The 18,959-nt window shown below is 39.8% G+C and overlaps 1 long non-coding RNA gene across 2 annotated transcripts in view; it reads left to right on the top strand.

Annotated features, from left to right (window-relative positions):
• The window catches only part of LOC136400930 (uncharacterized), a 93,225-nt gene that overhangs the window by 54,158 nt on the left and 20,108 nt on the right, over window positions 1–18,959 (top strand). Inside the window, exon 1 of one of the 2 annotated variants that reach the window (XR_010750433.1) lies at window positions 1,523–1,600. The exons of the other annotated variant lie outside the window; for it this stretch is intronic. This is a non-coding gene — a long non-coding RNA (uncharacterized lncRNA). Of the gene's footprint in view, window positions 1–1,522; window positions 1,601–18,959 lie in introns of those variants that run through there. 2 annotated transcript variants of the gene reach the window in all.

Consider the following 18,959-nt stretch of genomic DNA (forward strand, 5'->3'; position numbering starts at 1 on the left):
ATCCCCCCCCCCGCTGATTTCCCCCCCCCCGTGATTCCCCTCCCACCCAGCTGATCCCCCCCCCCCCCCCCCCGTGATTCCCCTCCCCCCCGGGTTCTTCCCCTCCCACCCTGTGGCCTCCTCTCCTGGTGCCTGGCCACAGAGGCTGCCGCCATTGCTCAGGCAAGGGACATTCCAGTGTAAGTAAACCTAGAATGAAGATTTAGGATATGGGCCAGACGGGGTCAACATTTGTTGGATTTTAACAGTGATATGCTATTGTTTAACTGTCCCATAATTTATGGAAACAGTTTCCCCGCCCCTGACATTTAGGTGTGAACATAAGGCTGCGATGAATATCCTTGTGCATCATTTCTGTGCACACGTGGAGGTGAAACTGGGAAAACACAGTAAGTTCAAGAGATATACACAGCATCTCAATTTGTGTAAATATGACCAGACTGCCTTTCAAATATATTTACAATTTACACTTCTACCCACAGTATAGAGTGCCCGTTTCCCCATGTGCACTAATAATGAAATTTATGAAACTTTTTTTTCCATTTGATAATATTTTACTGAGGTATAAAATTCTTGCAGAAAAGCTCACAAAGTTGAAGAGTGTAGTTAGATAAAGTTCCCCAAAGTGAAACATAGCTATATAACTACCTTCCACGTCAGAAAGAGGATGTTTAACAGTAACCTCAAAGTCCTTCTCCTGTACTTTGTTTTCTCACTACTCACCATTCTGTCCAAAGGTGACCAATACGTGACTTATTTGTTTATTTATTTTGACAGAGACAGAGAGGGTCAGAGAGAGGGACAGATAGGGACAGACAGGAAGGGAGAGAGATGAGAAGCATCAGTTCTTCATTGCTGCATCTTAGTAGTTCGTTGATTGCTAGTTCATTGATTGCTTACATGTGCCTTGACCTGGGGGCTACAGCAGACTGAGTGACCCCTTGCTCAAGCCAGCGACCTTGGGCTTCAAGCCAGTGACCTTTGGGCTCAAGCCAGCGACCCCACACTCAAGCTGGTGAGCCTGCACTCAAGCTGGCGACTTCAGGGTTTCAAACCTGGGTCATTTGTGTCCCAGTTTGACACTCTATCCACTGTGCTACCACTTGGTCAGGCACCAATACGTGACTTTTAACACCATCAATTAGTTTTGTCTGTACTAAGCTTGTACACGGAATGCTGTGGTTTGTAATTCATTGCTATGGTTCCTAACCCTCAACATCTATAAAATTCATCCATGTTCTTACATGTGGCAATAGTTCATTCCTTTACATTGCTGCAGCATATTCTATTTTTTGGATATACCACAACTAATTTTCCCACTCTATTGCTGAAGAATTGGGGCTGTTATTAGTCTGGGGCCATTGGAAATAATGCCGCTATGTATATTCTTATACCTGTCTTGCAGGACAAATGCATTCGTTTCTCTGGGGTATGTCTATGAGTAGGGAAGCTGGGTAAGAGAATAGGCTTGTGTTCCATTTTCCTCAGTGGCTGTATGTATTCATACCTTCCCCAGGGCTGTATGAGAGTGCCAATGGCTTCCTATCCTCCCCAGGACTCAGTGTTGACAGATTTTCAACTTGAGCCATTTGGTGGTCATGTAAGTGGTTTCTCATGGTTTTAACTTTCATTCTCCTGATGAATACTGAGTTTGAGCTCCATTTTATGTTATAATTGGCCATGAAAACTTTTGTGAACTGTTAAAGGCTTTTATTTGTTTTTCTATTGTTTTTTTTAAATTTTTATTGATTTTAATTTATTGTGTTTACATAGATTCAAGTGTCCCACTGAATATATCTTCCCCACACCCCTGTGTTCCTCTCAACACCCCCTTTGCTCTCTCCCCCCAGCATCTTCCCCCCTCCAGGATTTGCTGTCCTGCTATTCATAACATTGTGTTATGCATATATAATTTCACTAATCTCTTTCCCTTCTCTGATCCCATCCTATCATCCCCTTTCCCTCTGTCTGCTTTCCCACTGATCCCTTTGATTCCACCACTGCCTCTCTTCCATTCCTCAGTTCACATTGTTCATTAGATTCCTCAAATGAGTGAGGTCATATGATATTTTTCTTTCTCTTCCTGGCTTATTTCACTTAGCATAATAGTCTTCAGGTTCATCCATGTTGTCGCAAAAGGTAAGATTTCCTTCTTTTTTCATGGCCACGTAGTATTCCATAGTATATATGTACCACTGCTTTTTAATCCACTCGTCCACTGACGGACACTTGGGCTGTTTCCGGGTCTTGGCTATCATAAACAATGCTGCTATAAGCATGGGGGTGCATTTCTCCTTTTCAAACTGTGCTATGGTATTTTTAGGATGTATTCCTAAAAGTGGGATAGCTGGGTCAAAAGGCAGTTCCATTTTTAATTTTTTGAGGAATCTCCATACAGTTTTCCACAGTGGCTGCACCAGTCTGCATTCCCACCAGCAGTGCAGGAGGGTTTCCTTTTCTCCACATCCTCGCCAGCATTTATTATGTGTTGTGTTGTTAATAAGTGCCATTATGACAGGTGTGAGGTTGTATCTCCTGTGGTTTTAATTTGCATTTCTCTAATGATTAGTGATGTTGAGCATTTTTTCATATGCCTATTGGCCATCTGCATGTCCTCTTTGGAGAAGTGTCTATTCATTTCTTTTGCCCATTTTTTGATTGGATTGTTTATCTTCCTAGTGTTGAGTTTTACAAGTTCTTTATAAATTTTGGTTATTAACTCCTCATCAAATGTATTGTAGAATATGTTCTCCCATTGTGTGGTTTGTCTTTTTATTTTGTTCATATGTCTTTAGCTGTGCAAAAGCTTTTTAGTTTGATATAGTTCCATTTGTTCATCCTGTCCTTTATTTCATTTGCCTGTGGAGATAAATCAGCAAATATACTGCTACGAGAGATGTCAGAGAACTTACTGCCTATGTTTTCTTCCAAGATGATTATGGTTTCACGACTAACATTTAAGTCTTTCATCCATTTTGAGTTTATTTTTGTGAATGGTGTATGTTGGTGGTCTCTAGTTTCATTTTTTTGCAAGAACCTGTCCAATTTTCCCAACACTATTAGTTAAAGAGACTGTCTTACTCCATTGTATGCTCTTACCTCCTTTGTCAAATATCAATTGTCCATAGAGCTGTGGGTTTATGGACATTTTTGGGTTCTCTGTTCTGTTCCATTGATTTCTATGCCTGTTCTTATGCCAGTACCAAGCTGTTTTGAGTACAATGGCCTTGTAGTATAACTTGATATCAGGAAAAGTGATACCACCCACTTTATTCTTCTTTTTCAAGATTGCTGAGGCTATTCTTCTTTTTTTGGTTCCATATAAATTTTTGGAATACTTATTCTATATCTTTAAAGTATGCCATTGGTATTTTAATTGGTATTGCATTGAGTTTATAGATTGCTTTGGGTAATATAGACATTTTAATGATGTTTATTCTTCCTACCCATGAACACGGTGTATGCTTCCACTTATTTGTATCTTCCTTATTTCTTTTATCAATGTTTTATAATTTTCTGAGTACAAGTCTTTAATCTCCTTGGTTAAATTACTCCTAGGTACTTTATTTTTTTTGTTACAATAGAGAAGGGGATTGTTTTCTTAATTTCTTTTTCTGACAGTTCATTGATGGTGTATAAAAATGCCTCTGATTTCTGAATATTAATTTTATATCCTGCCACCTTGCTGAATTCATTTATCAGGTCCACTAGTGTTTTGACCGAGACTTTAGGATTTTCTATATACAATATTATATCATCTGCAAATAATGATAGTTTTTTCTTTTTTTCCATTTGGATGCCTTTTATTTCTTATTGTTGTCTGATTGCTATGGCTACGACTTCCAGAACTATGTTGAATAAGAATGGTGAAAGGGGGCACCCCTGCCTTGTTCCTGACCTTAAGGGGATTGCTTTTAATTTTTGCCCATTGAGTATGATGTTGGCTGTGGGTCTGTCATAGATGGCCTTTATCATGTTGAGGTGTGTTCCCTGTATTCCCACTTTGCTGAGAGTTTTGATCATAAATGAGTGTTGGATTTTATCAAATGCTTTTTCTGCATCTATTGATATTATCATGTGGTTTTTGTTCTTCCTTTTGTTTATGTGATGAATCACATTGATTGATTTGGGAATATTGTGCCAGCCTTGCCTTCTGAGAATAAATTCCACTTGATCATGATATGTGATGTTTTCATATATTGCTGGATCCGGTTTGCTAATATTTTGTTGAGAATTTTAGCATCTAAGTTCATTAGGGATATAGGCCTATAGTTTTCTTTCTTTGTAGTGTCTTTGCCTGGTTTTGGAATGAGGATTATGCTCACCTCATAAAAGGAACTTGGACATCTTCCCTCCTCTTGAATTTTTTGAAATAGCTTGAGAAGGATAGGAGTTAGTTCTTTGAATATTTGGTAGAATTCGTCTGTGAAACCATCTGGCCCAGGGCTTTTCTTTGTTGGGAGTTTTTTGATAACTGTTTCAAAAAACTGTTTCAAAAACCTGTTTAGGTTTTCTGATTCTTCCAGATTGATTTTTGAAAGATTATATTTTTCAAGGAATTTGTCTATTTCACCTAGGTTCGTGATGGTGAACCTTTTTATAAAAACCGCCCACTTTTGCAGTGCTGGTCAACCTGGTCCCTCCCGCCCACTAGTGGGCGTTCCAGCTTTCATGGTGGGCCAATTGCAGTGCCGTTTGGTTGCTCTGCTACAGGACCTACAGGTTGTCTAATGTTTTGGCATATGGTTCTTCATAGTATTTTCTTACAATCCTTTGTATTTCTGCTGTGTCAGTTATTACTTTTCCACTCTCACTTCTAATTTTATTTATTTGAGTCTTCTCTCTTTCTTTTTCTGGTGAGTCTGGTTAAAGGTTCATCAATCTTGTTTACCTTTTCAAAGAACTGACTCTTGGTTTCATTAATATTCTATATTGTTTTTAAGCCTCCATGTCATTTATTTCCACTCTGATCTTTATTATTTTCTTTCTTCTACTTCCTCTGGGCTTTACTTGCTGTTCTTTTTCTAGTTCTTTTAGATGCAGGGTTAAGTTGTTTATTTGAGCTTTCTTTTGCTTCTTAAGGTTTGCCTGTAATGCTATGAACTTCCCTCTTAGGACTGCTTTTGCTGTGTCCCATAAATTTTGAGTTGTTGTATGTTCATTTTCATTTCTTTCAAGGAAATTTTGATTTCTTTCCTGATCTCATTGTTAACCCATTCATTATTTAATAACATGCTATTTAGTCTCCAAGTGTTTGAATGTTTTTCAGGTTTTTTTATTGTAGTTGATTTCTAGTTTTATGCCATTGTGATCAGAGAAAGTGCTTAATATGATTTCAGTCTTCTTAAATTTATTAAGACTTGTTTTGTGTCCTAACATGTGGTCTATCATAGAGAATGTACCATGACTACTTGAAAAGAATGTATATTCTGCTGCTTTAGGGTGAAAGGTTCTGAAGATATCTGTTAAATCTAGTTGATCTAGTGTGTTCCCTAAGGTTGCTGTTTCTTTGTTAATTTTCTTTCTTGAGGATCTATTCATTGATGTTAGTGGGGTATTGAAATCCCCTACTATTATGGTATTGCTGTTGATCTCTCCCTTTATGTCCATCAAAATCTGATTTATATATTTAGGTGCTCCTATATTAGGTGCATAGATATTTATAATGGTTATATATTCCTGTTGGATTGCTCCATTTATCATTATGTAGTGACCTTATTTATTCCTTACCTTAGCCTTTTTTAAAGTCTATTTTGTCAGATATAAGTATTGCTATCCCAGCTTTTTATTCATTTTCATGAAATATTTTTTCTATCTCTTCACTTTCAGTCTGTGTGTATCTTTTGTTTTGAGCTGTGTCTCTTGTAGACAGCATATGTACGGGTCCAGTTTTTTATCCATGCAGCTACCCTATGTCTTTTGATTGGAACATTTAATCCATTTACATTTAAGGCTATTATTGATATGTAGTTGTTTATTGCCATTTTATTCTTTAAATCTACATTTCTCTTTTTTCTAGATTTTTTCCCCCTGTGTTCTGTTTACAACATGCCCCTTAACATTTCTTGCATCATTGGTTTGGTTGTAATAAATTCCTTGAGTTTTTTTGTCTGGGAAGCTTTTTATTTCTCCTTCAATTTTAAATGATAATCTTGCTGGATAAAGAAGTCTTGGTTGTAGGCTCTTGTTTTGCATTACTTTGAATATTTCTTGCCCTTCCTTTCTGGCCTCAAGTGTTTCTGTTGAAAAGTTGGATGTCATCCTTATGGGGACTCTTTTGTAAGTGATTGACTCCTTTTCTCTTGCAGCTTTTAGTATTCTTTTTTTGTTTGTTTGTTGTTTTTTTTTTTTTTTTTTCTGAAGCTGGAAATGGGGAGAGACAGTCAGACAGACTCCCGCATGCGCCCGACTGGGATCCACCCGGAATGTCCACCAGGGGCGACGCTCTGCCCACCAGGGGGCGATGCTCTGCCCCTCCGGGGCGTCGCTCTGCTGCGACCAGAGCCACTCTAGCGCCTAGGGCAGAGGCCAAGGAGCCATCCCCAGCGCCTGGGCCATCTTTGCTCCAATGGAGCCTTGGCTGCGGGAGGGGAAGAGAGAGACAGAGAGGAAGGAGGGGGGGCGGGGGTGGAGAAGCAAATGGGCACTTCTCCTGTGTGCCCTGGCCGGGAATCGAACCCGGGTCCCCCGCATGCCAGGCCGACGCTCTACCGCTGAGCCAACGGGCCAGGGCCTAGTATTCTTTTTTTATCTCTTTACTTCGATATTTTAATTATGATGTGTCTTGGTGTAGGTCTCTTTGGGTTCCTCTTTAATGGAGCTCTCTGTGCTTCTTGATCTTTTGTAACTTTTTCCTTCATCAATTTAGGGAAGTTTTCAGCTATGATTTCTTCACTATTTCTTCAATATTTCTTGTTCTTTCTCTTCTCCTTCAGAAACCCCTATGATGTGATGTTGTTTCTCTTCATGTTGTCACAGAGCTCTCTTAGAGTTTCCTCAGACTTTTTGATCCTCTTTTCTTTTTCTGTTCTGCTTCTGTGCTTTCGTTTATCTTGTCCTCTAAATCGCTGATTTGATTCTCTGCTTCATCCAGCCTGCTGTTAATTCATTCTAGTGTAGTCTTCACTTCTGATATTATATTTGTCATTTCTGACTAATTCTTTTTTATGATCTCAATGTCCTTTTTGATGCTTGCTATCTCTTTATTTAGGTGCTCATTATGTCCATCCATTGTTGCTCTAAGATCCTTGAGCATCCTAATGATCATTATTTTAAGCTTTATATCCAGTATCTTGGTTATTTCCATCTCATTCAGTTCTTTTTCTGGGGATTTCTCTTGTTGAGTCATTTGAATTACATTTCTCTGTCTTCCCATTTTGTCTGTGTATAGACTGCTCCTTTGGGTGTGCTGTTTGTGTATCTAGCTGAGTACAGAGTTGGTGTTGTCTGCCTCCAGCCTCCAGTGGTGTTGTTTCTACATCTTCTTGGATTGGCATCAGCTGTTTTTTGTAATCGCTGTGGGCTACTTGTCTGCTGCTATTACTCTTTTTGCTATTTGTGTCAGCATTTTCTATGCCTTAGCTGAGTCAGGTATGAGGAGCCATTCCTTAAAATACCACTCTAACTAGGGTTGTTAGGTTCTGAGCTGATGCTCTTCATATCTGGCTCCTGGATGTGCCAGCCCTGGACCTCCCTGGCCAGAACCTGGTGCAGACCAGTGGGGATCACTGGCTATGACTGGCCTTTAGCAACCTTCTTGGAGCTACAGGCAATCCAGAATTTGTGGCTGCCTTTGCTGGGCCCAGGTGCCATTGTAAATACCAGCAGCACTCCTTGGCTAGCTTTTATCTACTCTTGGCCAGTGGGTGTGGTTTCTGTGTTCCCGAGGTGTGGTCTGCCTGCTGACCCACTGCTGCCACCACCTCCTCAGGCATTCGGGCATGGGCACCACCGGGTATATGGGCTGCCTCACCCTGTCGCCACAGCCAGGCCCACCGCCCTTTGGGGGGGTACTCAGCAGCATGGAAGGGTGGTATAGCCCAGACCTCAGCACTCAAAACCTGTGTCCCTGACACACCCCTTGCTTCTAAGTGACTCTTTCCTCTGACTGGAGTAGGAGAGCCTCTGGTGGGTAATTGCTTCCCTTTGCTGATGATGCTTCTCCCAGGAAAAATGGCCACTTTAGGTTTAGGGAGCGACTCAGCAGCACAGGGGTCAGGGTGGCTGTCTCCCACAGCATCTCTCCTGTGCCTTTGAGATTACACACTCCTCTTACAACTCCAGTCCTCTTGGTGCTCCCTGCTCCGGAGCCCCGGGTAAGTGCCTATGAGCAAGGTTTTCTGCATGGTCCCTTTAAGATGGAGCCTGGGTCGGAGGGTTCTACTGTTCTCCCTTTCACAAACAGTAACCTAGCCCTTTTCTCAGCTAAATACTGTCCATGCGCCTCTTCTAGTCTGTGGGGCTCCAGGCTGGGGCTCTGGTCCTGGGGCTGAGGATCCACAATTCTCCTGGCAACCCACCCCACCATGAAAGACTCTCTGGACTGCTGCTCACTCCTGGAAGTGGGACAGCCCTTTCCACATCTCCTACCACTCTCAATGTGGTTTCTTCAGTAATCCTTGGTTATAGATTCCTCTTAGTTTAGTCCAAAGTTACTTTTTCAAGATGATTATTCCCAAGTTAAGTTGTAATCCACATTGGTTCTGGGAGGTGGGAGTTAGGACATCTGCCTACTCTGTCACCATCTTTCTATTGGTTTTTAAATTGATTTGAAGAGTTATCCTAGATGTAACATTTTGTCAGATCTGAATATTGCAGACATTGTATCCCATTCTGTGGATTGACTTTTCATGTTTAAGAAGTCTAGAAGTCTTGCCTATTTTGAGGTCATAAAGATATTTTCCTATGTTATTTTCTAGAAGCTTTATTTATTGTTCACATTTAGATCTCCATTCCATCTGAAAATTTTATGTTTGGTATGAAGTAGGAGCCAAGAATAATTTTTTCCCCAGACCTTATTGACTTGGTACATTTATTGAAAATATTCTTTCCTTATTGTTCTACAATGTTACCTCTGGCATACAGTGTGTGTCCACATATGAGTGGATCACTTTCTGGAGTGTGTTTTTTTGTTTTATTGGTCTATTTGTTATTTGTCTATCCTTATGGAATACCACACTATCATTATTTTTGTGACTTAAAAATGAGGGTTTTCTTTGTTTTTTTTTTTTAATTAAGTGAGAGACAAGGAGGCAGAGAGACAGACTGCCATATGCACCCCAATGGGGATCCACCCGGCAAGCCCCCTACCAGGTGATGCCTTGTACATCTATGGCCATGGCTCTGTTGCTCAGCAACCGAGCTATTTTAGCACCTGAGGTAAGGCCATGGAGCCATCCTCAGTGCCCAGAGCCAATTTGCTCGAACCATTAGAGCTATGGCTATGGGAGGAGAAGAGAGAAAGAGAGAAGGGGAGAGGAAGGGGTGGAGAAGCAGATGGCCATTTCTCCTGTGTGCCCTGATCAGGAATCAAACCCAGGAGTTCCACATGCCAGGCTGATGCTCTACCACTGAGCCAACTGGCCAAAGCTAAAAATGAGTTTTAATATCTAGTAATTTAAGTCCTATAACTTTGTTTTTCTTTAATATTGTTTTGGATGCTCTTGGCTCTTAGAATTTCCACATAAATTTCAGAACATGTTTTTCAGACTGCACAGACACTTATACATACCAACTAAACTTTAGTATTCTGATTGGAATTGAATCTAATATATAGCTAAATTTGAGAAGAATCAACATGTTAGACATGTTGACTTTTCCAGTCCATGAATATGGGGTAGCTCTTTATTTATCTTGGTATTTATTCTCAATATTTTTAAAAGTTTTATATTTAGCACTCTTATACATCATTTATACCTATTCTTAGATATTTTATTTTTTATTAAAACCAGTACATAGTATTATTTAAAAATGTGACTTTTTAGTTATTTGTTGTTGGTATGTAATAATATGGTTGATTTTTGTATCTTATCTTTGAACTCAGCAATCTTGCTAAACTCACTATGAAACCTTAATGGTTTATCTGAAGATCCTTTTGAATTCTCCTATTGACTCAGTACATTTATTGAAAGATCATTTATATACACAGTTATGGTGACTGAAAATAATGACAGTTTTTTCCTTTTAATTCTCATACCATTTATTTACTCTTCTTGTTTTATCTCACTGGTTAGATCCTCTAGTATAATAGAAGTGAATAGAAGTGATATAGAAGCTGAATAGGACTAATAATAGTTGATATCTTTCTGTTGTTTCCTTCAGGGGGAAACTTATATTAGTAAAGTTTTAATTTTACCACTAAGTATAAGATTTACTGCAAGTTTTATCAGTTTGAAGAAGTTACTCTCTACTCTAGTGTGCTAAAAAGTTGTTTTGTTTTGGGTTTTGTTTTTTTTTTTTGTATTTTTCCAAAGTTAGAAGCAGGGGAGGCAGACAGACAGACTCCCGCATGCACCTGACCAGGATCCATCTAGCATGCCCACCAGGAAGTGATGCTCTGCCCGTCTGGGACATTGCTTCATTGTGATGGTAGCCATTCCAGTGCCTGAGGTGAAGGCCATGGAGCCATCCTCAGTGCCAGGGCCAACTTTGCTTCAGTAGAGCCTTGGCTATGGGAAGGGAAGAGAGAGACAGAGAGAAAGGAGAAAGGGAGGGGTGGAGAAGCAGATGGGCACTTCTCCTGTGTGCCCTGGCTAGGTATCGAACCCGGGACCTCCACATGCAGGGCTGATGCTCTACTGCTGAGCCAACCAGCCAGGGCCAAAGATTGTTTTTTTAATAATGCATTTAAAATTTCATCAAATGTCCTTTTTCCATTTATTGAGGTTTTTCTATTTATTCTATAAATATGGTAAATTATTTTGATCAGGTGTTCAGTGTTACACTAGCTGTGTATTCTTTAATAAACCCATTTTGCTCACAGTACATTTCCCTTTTATAGAATAATGGATTTGATTGGGTGATATTTTGTTGAAGATATTTGAGTAGATGTCTGTAAGAGAGATAAGCCTTCTATAAATTGTTTTTCTTGTTAAATGCTTGTCAGGCTTTTGTATCAAGAGTATGTTGGCCTCTTAAATGACTTCAAAATGTTCCTTTTAAATCTATTTGTTAAATATGTTTGAGAAAGTGATTTCTTCAAACATTTTGGAGAATTTAATGGTGAAGTCATCAGGGACTAATTTTTTTAGTGGGGAAGTTTTATTTAAGGATTCAACTTTTTAAATAAATAATAGAATTCATATTTTTTTTCTGTCAGTCTTATTAAGTTTGATTTTTCAGAGACTCTATTTCATCTAGTTTAATGGCATAAAATTATTTCTAATATTTATTTATAATCTTTAATTTTAGTTTCTGATATTAGTGATTTGCAGCTACTCACTTTTCCCTGATACATCTGGTAAGGTATTTATCAATTTGATTACTTTTTTTAAAGAACTAACTTTATAGCTCTGTTGATTTTTCTCTATTTTATATTTATTTTTTATTTTATTAAGCTTTTCTTTCATATTTATTTCCTCATTTCTGTTTTCTATTAGGTTTAATTTTGTTTGTTTTCTAACTTCTTGGTATAAATACTTATATCACTAGTTTTCATCCATTCTTCTTTTCTAATATATCCATTGAAAGTTATAAATTTCCCTTCAAGCATGGCTCTAACCGAATTCCAGAAGCTTCAATACATTGTTTTTATTAATACTTAAAGTATGTTCTAATTTCCAATGTGACATTTTTTAACCCATAGGTAATTTAGAAATATATTGCTTAAATTAAACACATTGTAATTATTTTTGTGTGTGTGAAAGTTTATTAAAGCTGGAGGCAGTGAAACAAGGAAGGGTTTAGAATAGAAGAAGCCTTATGGGAAGGAGATGAGCCCACATTGGGAAGTCAGGGAAAAAGAGGGCCTCAGAAACAGGTTCAGGGGGTTAGCCCACTGCCCACTGTTTCCCGGGTTGTAAGTCTCATGAGGACCCTTTAAGTGTAGGAAATATATGCCTGGTGTGGGGGAAGGATGGGAAAAAGGGAAGAATGGAAGGAGAAGAAGGGATGGGGAAAGAGGGGAAATGGAAGGGAGGGAGAACACATTTGGTCCTTTATTTTGAGAGTGCTTTTAAAGACTGGGAGTTTAGGGGTGGTCTTAGGGGAGAATCCAAATAGAATATTCATCAGCTTTATGGGGATGTGCCAGAATAAGATTTATTTCCTTACCTTCATCTGTCCCTGGGTGTGGTTGGCAAACTTGGAACTAACTGGATTTCTGCTGTCTCCCGAGTAGGGTGATTTAAGCTTTTATCCCTTTGGTTGGGGAGGAGAAGTATTGTATAAACCATTTACATTTGATTACAGAAGGTAGGATTTTATGATTTACTAGATGGCTGTAAACTGCCTGGCTGTTTAACTCTCTCAGTTTCCCTGTTCCACTTGTTCTGGACTGTTTCATTCTCCCCTCAGAGACCTCCTTCGCTGAAATCTTTTAGGGGCGATGAGGGAGGATGATCTGTCTTCAGTAACTGCTTCCTGCTGACAAGGCTGTGGTCCCTGCCTGGGTAGGGTCTGGGAGTCTCCCCCTGCCTGATCTAAGGGGTACAAGGGAATGGAATCTGAGACTGGAACAGAGAGGCTGTCAGCTGATTCTTCCAAAGTAGAGATGGTCTGGAATCCCTGAAGCATCACGATATTGATCTGGAACTGTTGTATCTCTCCAGAAGCAAAGGTGAAAGCTTGCTTTATATTTCACTGACTCAGTTACGCAGTTGTGAAAAGAAGTCAGTTCAGTTAAATTGTTGAGTCTTACCTCAGGAGGTGGGAATGCAGACTGGCTTTCAAAGTAAGACCTAGACTGCACTCGGATATTTAATAAGGGAAATGCCTATGAAAACAGAAGAAAAAAACACACAAAGGTTAATGATTATAGCAAATTATAAACTAGTTTTTGATTCTGTCAGGCTGTCAGTTGTGAAGATTCTTAGATGTAAGACTGAAAGTTTCTTTTGCTGGAATGAAAGCAAGCAGGGACAGTCTGACAGATTCTCATCTGTAGTTTAAATATTTCAGATGATGTCAGAAAGTGTTTAAGGAAATTACGTATGGCTTACACTTAATAATTCCAAGTCAACGGATGTGAGAAAAATAAAACATTAGTTTGGAAGGAAACTAGAAAAATTTAAGTCAGTTTAATTTGTAGAAAACGCCTTGTGATTCTTAAATTTGCATTTGGTTTACTGACTTCTAATTTAATCTCGCTGTGGTCAGGGAATATACTGTGAGTCATTTTAAACCTTTGAAATGTGTGAAGCCTTGCTTAGTACTGATACTGTGGCCTCGTACCTGGCTAATTTTAGTAAATTCCCTACGTGTCTATTTTGTAGTTGTTGGGCACGAGATTCTATATATGTCAATCAGGTCTTATTTCTAAATTGAATACTTCAATCTTTTATGTCTTTATCTACTTTACTTTTTATTGAGATATAATTCAAATACCATAATATTCACTCTTTCAAACTGTACAATTTAGTGGTTTTTAATATTTAATAAAATTTTGCATCCATTACCATTATCTAATTCCAGAACATTTCATCACTCCAGAAAGAAACCTTCCACTTCCCCCTTCCTCCAGCCCCTGGAAACCTACTTTTTGTATCTATGGGGTTTACCTATTTTTGACATTTCATATATATATATCTAGTATCTTTTACTCAGCAGAATGTTTTCAAGATTCATTTACTTTGTGGCACTCTATTATTTTATATGACTGAATAAATATTTCACTGTATAGACATACCACATCTTGTTTATGCATTACCCAGTTGATGGCCATGTGAGCTGTTTCTACTTTTTGGCTATTGTAAATAATGCTGTTATAAAAACTTGTGTGTAAGTTTTAGTGTGAACGTATGTTTTTCAGTTCTCTTGGGTATTAAGTAGGAGGGGAAATGAAGGGTCATATGGTAATTTGATGTTTAACATTTGGAGGACTGCCAGACTGTTTTCTAAAGGGTGGAACCATTGTACATTCCTATCAGAAATGTATGATGTTACAACTTCCGTACATCCTCACCAACACTTGTCAGTGTCCACCTTTAGATTTTAGCCGTCCTACTGGGAGGTGAAACGGCATCTTTTTGCAGTTTTGATTTGCATTTCCCTGGAGCATCTTTTTATCAGCTTATTGGCCTTTGTATATCTTCTTTGGAAAAATGTCTAAAATATCTTGCCCATTTTTAATTGCGTTGTTTTCCTTTTAATTGTTGAGGTGAAGTATCCTTTTTTTTTTTTCTTTTTTAAATTGTCTTCTGTCATCTTCTATCTGGTTTTCTTTGTGCCCCTCCCCTCCCCTAACCCCTCTCTCCTTCTTCACCCCCTCCCCCCTCTCCCAATGTGAAGTATCCTTTATATATTATAGATCTTTGTCCCTTATCAGATATGTTTTGCAAATATTTTCTCCCATTTTGTCAGTCATTATTTCATTTTCTTGATCTTTATTTGCTTTATTCCTGCTTATTCTGTCAGTCACTGAGAGATGTGTGTTAAAATTTTATATCATTATGGGGTTTCTATTTGTTCTAGTAGTAGTATCAATTTCTGAGGCTTGTTAGATACATATAACTATAGAATCATTATATCTTCCTGTTGCATTGATACTTTTTATTTTGTCCCTTTTTATTTTAGTAATACTTCTTCCTTACAGTCCACCTATCTGATATTTGTAAGCCACACTGGCTTTTTAAATTTAATGTTTGTATATCTTTTTTGTGCTTTAACATTCTCCTGAATGTATTCTTATTTAGGAGGGATGTATCCTGGCTTTACCTGTGGTGGCACAGTAGAAAGAGTGTAGATATGGGTTGCTGAGGTCTCAGGTTTGAAACCTCAAGGTCCCTGGCTTGAGTACGGGCTCATCCAGCTTGAATGTGGGGTCGCAGGCTTGAGCATGATCCCATGATTGCTGGCTTGAGCCCAAAGGTTGCTGGCTTGAAGCCCAAGGTTGCCGGCTTGAGTGTGAGAACCTCAACATGATCCTATGGTCGCTGGCTTGAAGCCCAGTGTCTCTGGCTTGAGTGTGAAGTCATCAACGTGACCCCATGTTCACTGGCTTGAGTCCAAAGGATGCTGGCTTGAAGCCCAAAGTTGCTGGCTTGAGTGAGCGTGAGATCATCAACATGATCCCATGTTCATGGCTTGAGTCCAAAGGATGCTGGCTTGAGCCCAAGGTTGCTGACTTGAACAAGGGGTCACTGCTCAGCTTGAGTCGCCCAGTCAAGGCATGTATGAGAAGCAATCAGTGAACAACTAAAGAAATGCAACTATAAGTTAATGTTTCTCATCCCTCTTCCTTCCTGTCTGTCTGTCTGTCTCTCTCTTCCTCTCCCTTTCTCTCCCTCTTTCTCTCGCTAAAAAAGAGAGATATCCTATAAGCACTTACATTTTGACCCAGTCTGACATTTTTAATTTAATTGAAATGTTTAACCAACTTATACTTTATGTAATTATTGATACATCTAGATTTAAATATAGTATCTTATTTGTTTTCTATTTGTCCCACTTATTCTACATTCATTTTCTCTCCATTTTAGCCTTTCTTTGGAATAATCATGTACTTTTTAAAGATTCTACTTTCCTGCCCTAGTAGCTTGTTAGTTATACCTTATACTGCACATTTTTAGTAATCACCCTACTGATTTGTGATACCTTGACTTATTGAAGTCTAATATAAATTCGTACATTTACCCCTTCCTAGACAATGCAAAGAATAAAAGTCAATGCCATTTACCCTTTCCACCATTTATATTCTTGTGTACATGGTCATTAATTTCATGTTTATTTTAACCTCACAATATATTATTATTATTGTTTTTTACAGTCAATATTCACTTAGATTTACTCATTTATCTATCCTTTTCTCTGTTCTTCATTTATTCCTGCACTTCTTTGTTTTTATATGACTTTTTTTTATTAAATAAACATTTCTGTTTAGAATAGTTCTTTTTTTTGAGAGAGAGAGAGAGAGAGAGAGAGAGAGAGAAAGAGATATAGAAGCATCAATTTTTTGTGCCACTTAGTTGTGTAGCCATTGATTGCTTCTCATATATGACCCTTGACTGGTACCCTTGGGATCAAACTGGTGGCTCCATGATCAAACTGGTGACCGCAGATCACACTGGTGATCCTGGGATCAAACTGGTGACCTTGGTGCTTCAGGATGACACTCTATCCACTGGCCAGGGCTAGAATTGTTTTAGACTTACAGAAAAATTGCTAAGATGCTACAGAGAGTCGCCATTCACCTTGTGCCCACGTTCCTTCCCTATTACTGTATTAACATCTCACATTACTATGGTATACTTTTTACAGTTAAACAACCAATACTGATACATCATGTATTAACTAAGTACCTTCTTTATTCACATTTGCTCAGTTTTTGCCTAATGGTTTATTTATTCCCACTTAAGTAATCATAATTACATTTAATCATCATGTCTCTTTAGGGTCCCCTTGACTGTGACAATTAGTCAAGTTTACTTGTTTTTATGACTTTGAAAGTTTTGAGCAATATTGGTGAGTTATTTCACAGAATGTTTCTTCACTTGGGTTCCTCTGATGTTCTTCCTGTGATTAGATGGGTATAGGTTGTGGGATGAAGAACCACAGAGGTAAAGTGTCGCTTTAGCACATCATGTCAGGGGTACGTGCAGTTAACAGGCCCTCAAATTCTGGCACACTCTGGACCTGCCCCAGACTGCGGGTAACTCTGCCCATTGACTCTTACAGGAAACGACCAAATGTCCCTGACGTGAAGAGAAAGGAGTTGTGGATCAAACGTCTCCTCAGGGGCCTATTCCAGACCTTACCCTTCACGGCCACTGCACTGACTGTCGGGTTTTGCTTTAACAGGAACACCTTCCTAGCCGGCTTCTACTCTAAAGACCTAATTATTGAAGTCACCAATACATCGTACACCAATGCCTGAGCCCTATTAATTACCCTTCCAGCCACCTCCCTCAGGGTGTCTGTCACCACTGCCCTGTCGAGGCGTGAGCACCCTGCCGTGCTGGGTATCGCTGTGTTTATAGACCTGCCTCTTTACAACAGCCGTTTCATCTGGTGCTCATTCAGAGAAACCACAATTGTTCCGACACTGGAGGGAGAACTGGCTGTGCGGGGCTGACTGAGAGGTGGGGTGGCAGTTCCAACCTGGCCACACCTTCCGTGGGGGTTCCCAAGGGTAATTTTGACTCAGTTGGTTTTTGCTTTGCTCACTGACTATAGATGTGACTCCACAGTATCTCCCAAAGAGAAGCAGCAATTCTTAGTGACCATACAGCCTAAATGCATATTTAGAAAACATTTTTTTTGCCTGACTAGGTGGCACAGTGGATAGTGTTGAACTGGGATGCAGAGGACCCAGATTCAAAATCCCAAGGTCGCCAGCTTGAGTGCAGGCACATCTGACTTGAGCACAGGCTCACCAGCTTGAGCATAGGGTTGCTGGCTTGAGCTCAAGGTCACTGGCTTGAGCAACAGGTCCCTTGCTCTGCTGGAGGCCTCCCCCCTCCCCCCCCCCGGTCAAGGCACATATGAGAAAGCAATCAGTGAACAACTAAGGAGTTGCAATGGAGAATTGATGCTTCTCATCTCTCTCCCTTCCTGTCTGTCACTATCTGTCTCTCTCTGTGTGTCTCTCTGTCTCTGTCACAGAAAAATAAAAAGGAAAAACATTTTTTTTTGTTTTTGTTTTTGTATTTTTCTGAAGTTGGAAATGGGGAGGCAGTCAGACAGACTCCCATATGCGCCTGACTAGGATCCCCCTGGCATGCGCACCAGGGGGTGATGCTCTGTCCATCTGGGGCATTGCTCTGTTGCAACCAGAGCCATTCTAGCGCCTGAGGCAGAGGCCATAAAGCCACCCCCAGCACCTGGGCCAACTTTGCTCCAATGGAGCCCTGGCTGCGGGAGGGGAAGAGAGAGACAGAGGAAGGAAAGGGGGAGGGGTGGAGAAGCAGATGGATGCTTCTCCTGTGTGCCCTGGCCGGGAATTGAACCTGGGACTCCTGCATGCCAGGCCGACGTTCTACCACTGAGCCATCCGGCCAGGGCAGGAAAAACATTTTTAAAGTCTTAAATTCAACATAATTTGTATTTTGCTCTGTGCAGACAGGAGATAACACTTAAGAGATAGTGCCAGTTCCTCTCTGCTCATCCTGGATTCCATGGGCAATCTTTGTCTGATGGCCAGCGTTTATCTACACAAAGATCTGAGCAAAGATGTGAAATTATGGCTTCTTTATCTTTGCTTTCATTGGTGGTTATAGAAAGGCTATTCTTTCTCAATTATTCTGAGAAAGCAAACACTGACCAGAATTAGAGGAGTGAGATTTACTCTTGAGCATATTTGCATTGAGCAGAACTCTGATTTGTTTTGTTTTTGTTTTTTTTTGAACCATAGACCTAGTGCTCTACTGTGGGGCCACCCAGAAAAACTCTACACATGTGTTTGTTGATATTTGAAGGTGGGCTTCTGAGCTCCCCAATCTTATTTCTTCCTGGACCAACTGTCTCAACTTCTCCAGTCAATTGTAACACAATCTCAAGTTTTATCACCATTTTCGTCACTTTCTTTAAACAAATTTCTATTTATCTATATGTCTACTGAAGTGTGGTGCCCAGCGAAGGACATGATATGTTGGAGTCCTAGCCCATGGTATTGTGGAACTCTCAGCTCCCACAGCTCAGTAAGGCTCAGAGTTTGTGCTTAACCTTCAGGTCCTTGATATGTGGGGTGGTGGGCATAACTGACCCTCATGGCAGGACCACCTGGTCAGCACAGCTACCTCCCTATATTTAAGCAGCAGCAGGAGCAGAGGCACATACTATGGACTTCTCACATCCACCCAGGTCCA

Source organism: Saccopteryx leptura, chromosome 3 (assembly GCF_036850995.1).
Source record: "Saccopteryx leptura isolate mSacLep1 chromosome 3, mSacLep1_pri_phased_curated, whole genome shotgun sequence".
Taxonomy (NCBI): domain Eukaryota; kingdom Metazoa; phylum Chordata; class Mammalia; order Chiroptera; family Emballonuridae; genus Saccopteryx; species Saccopteryx leptura.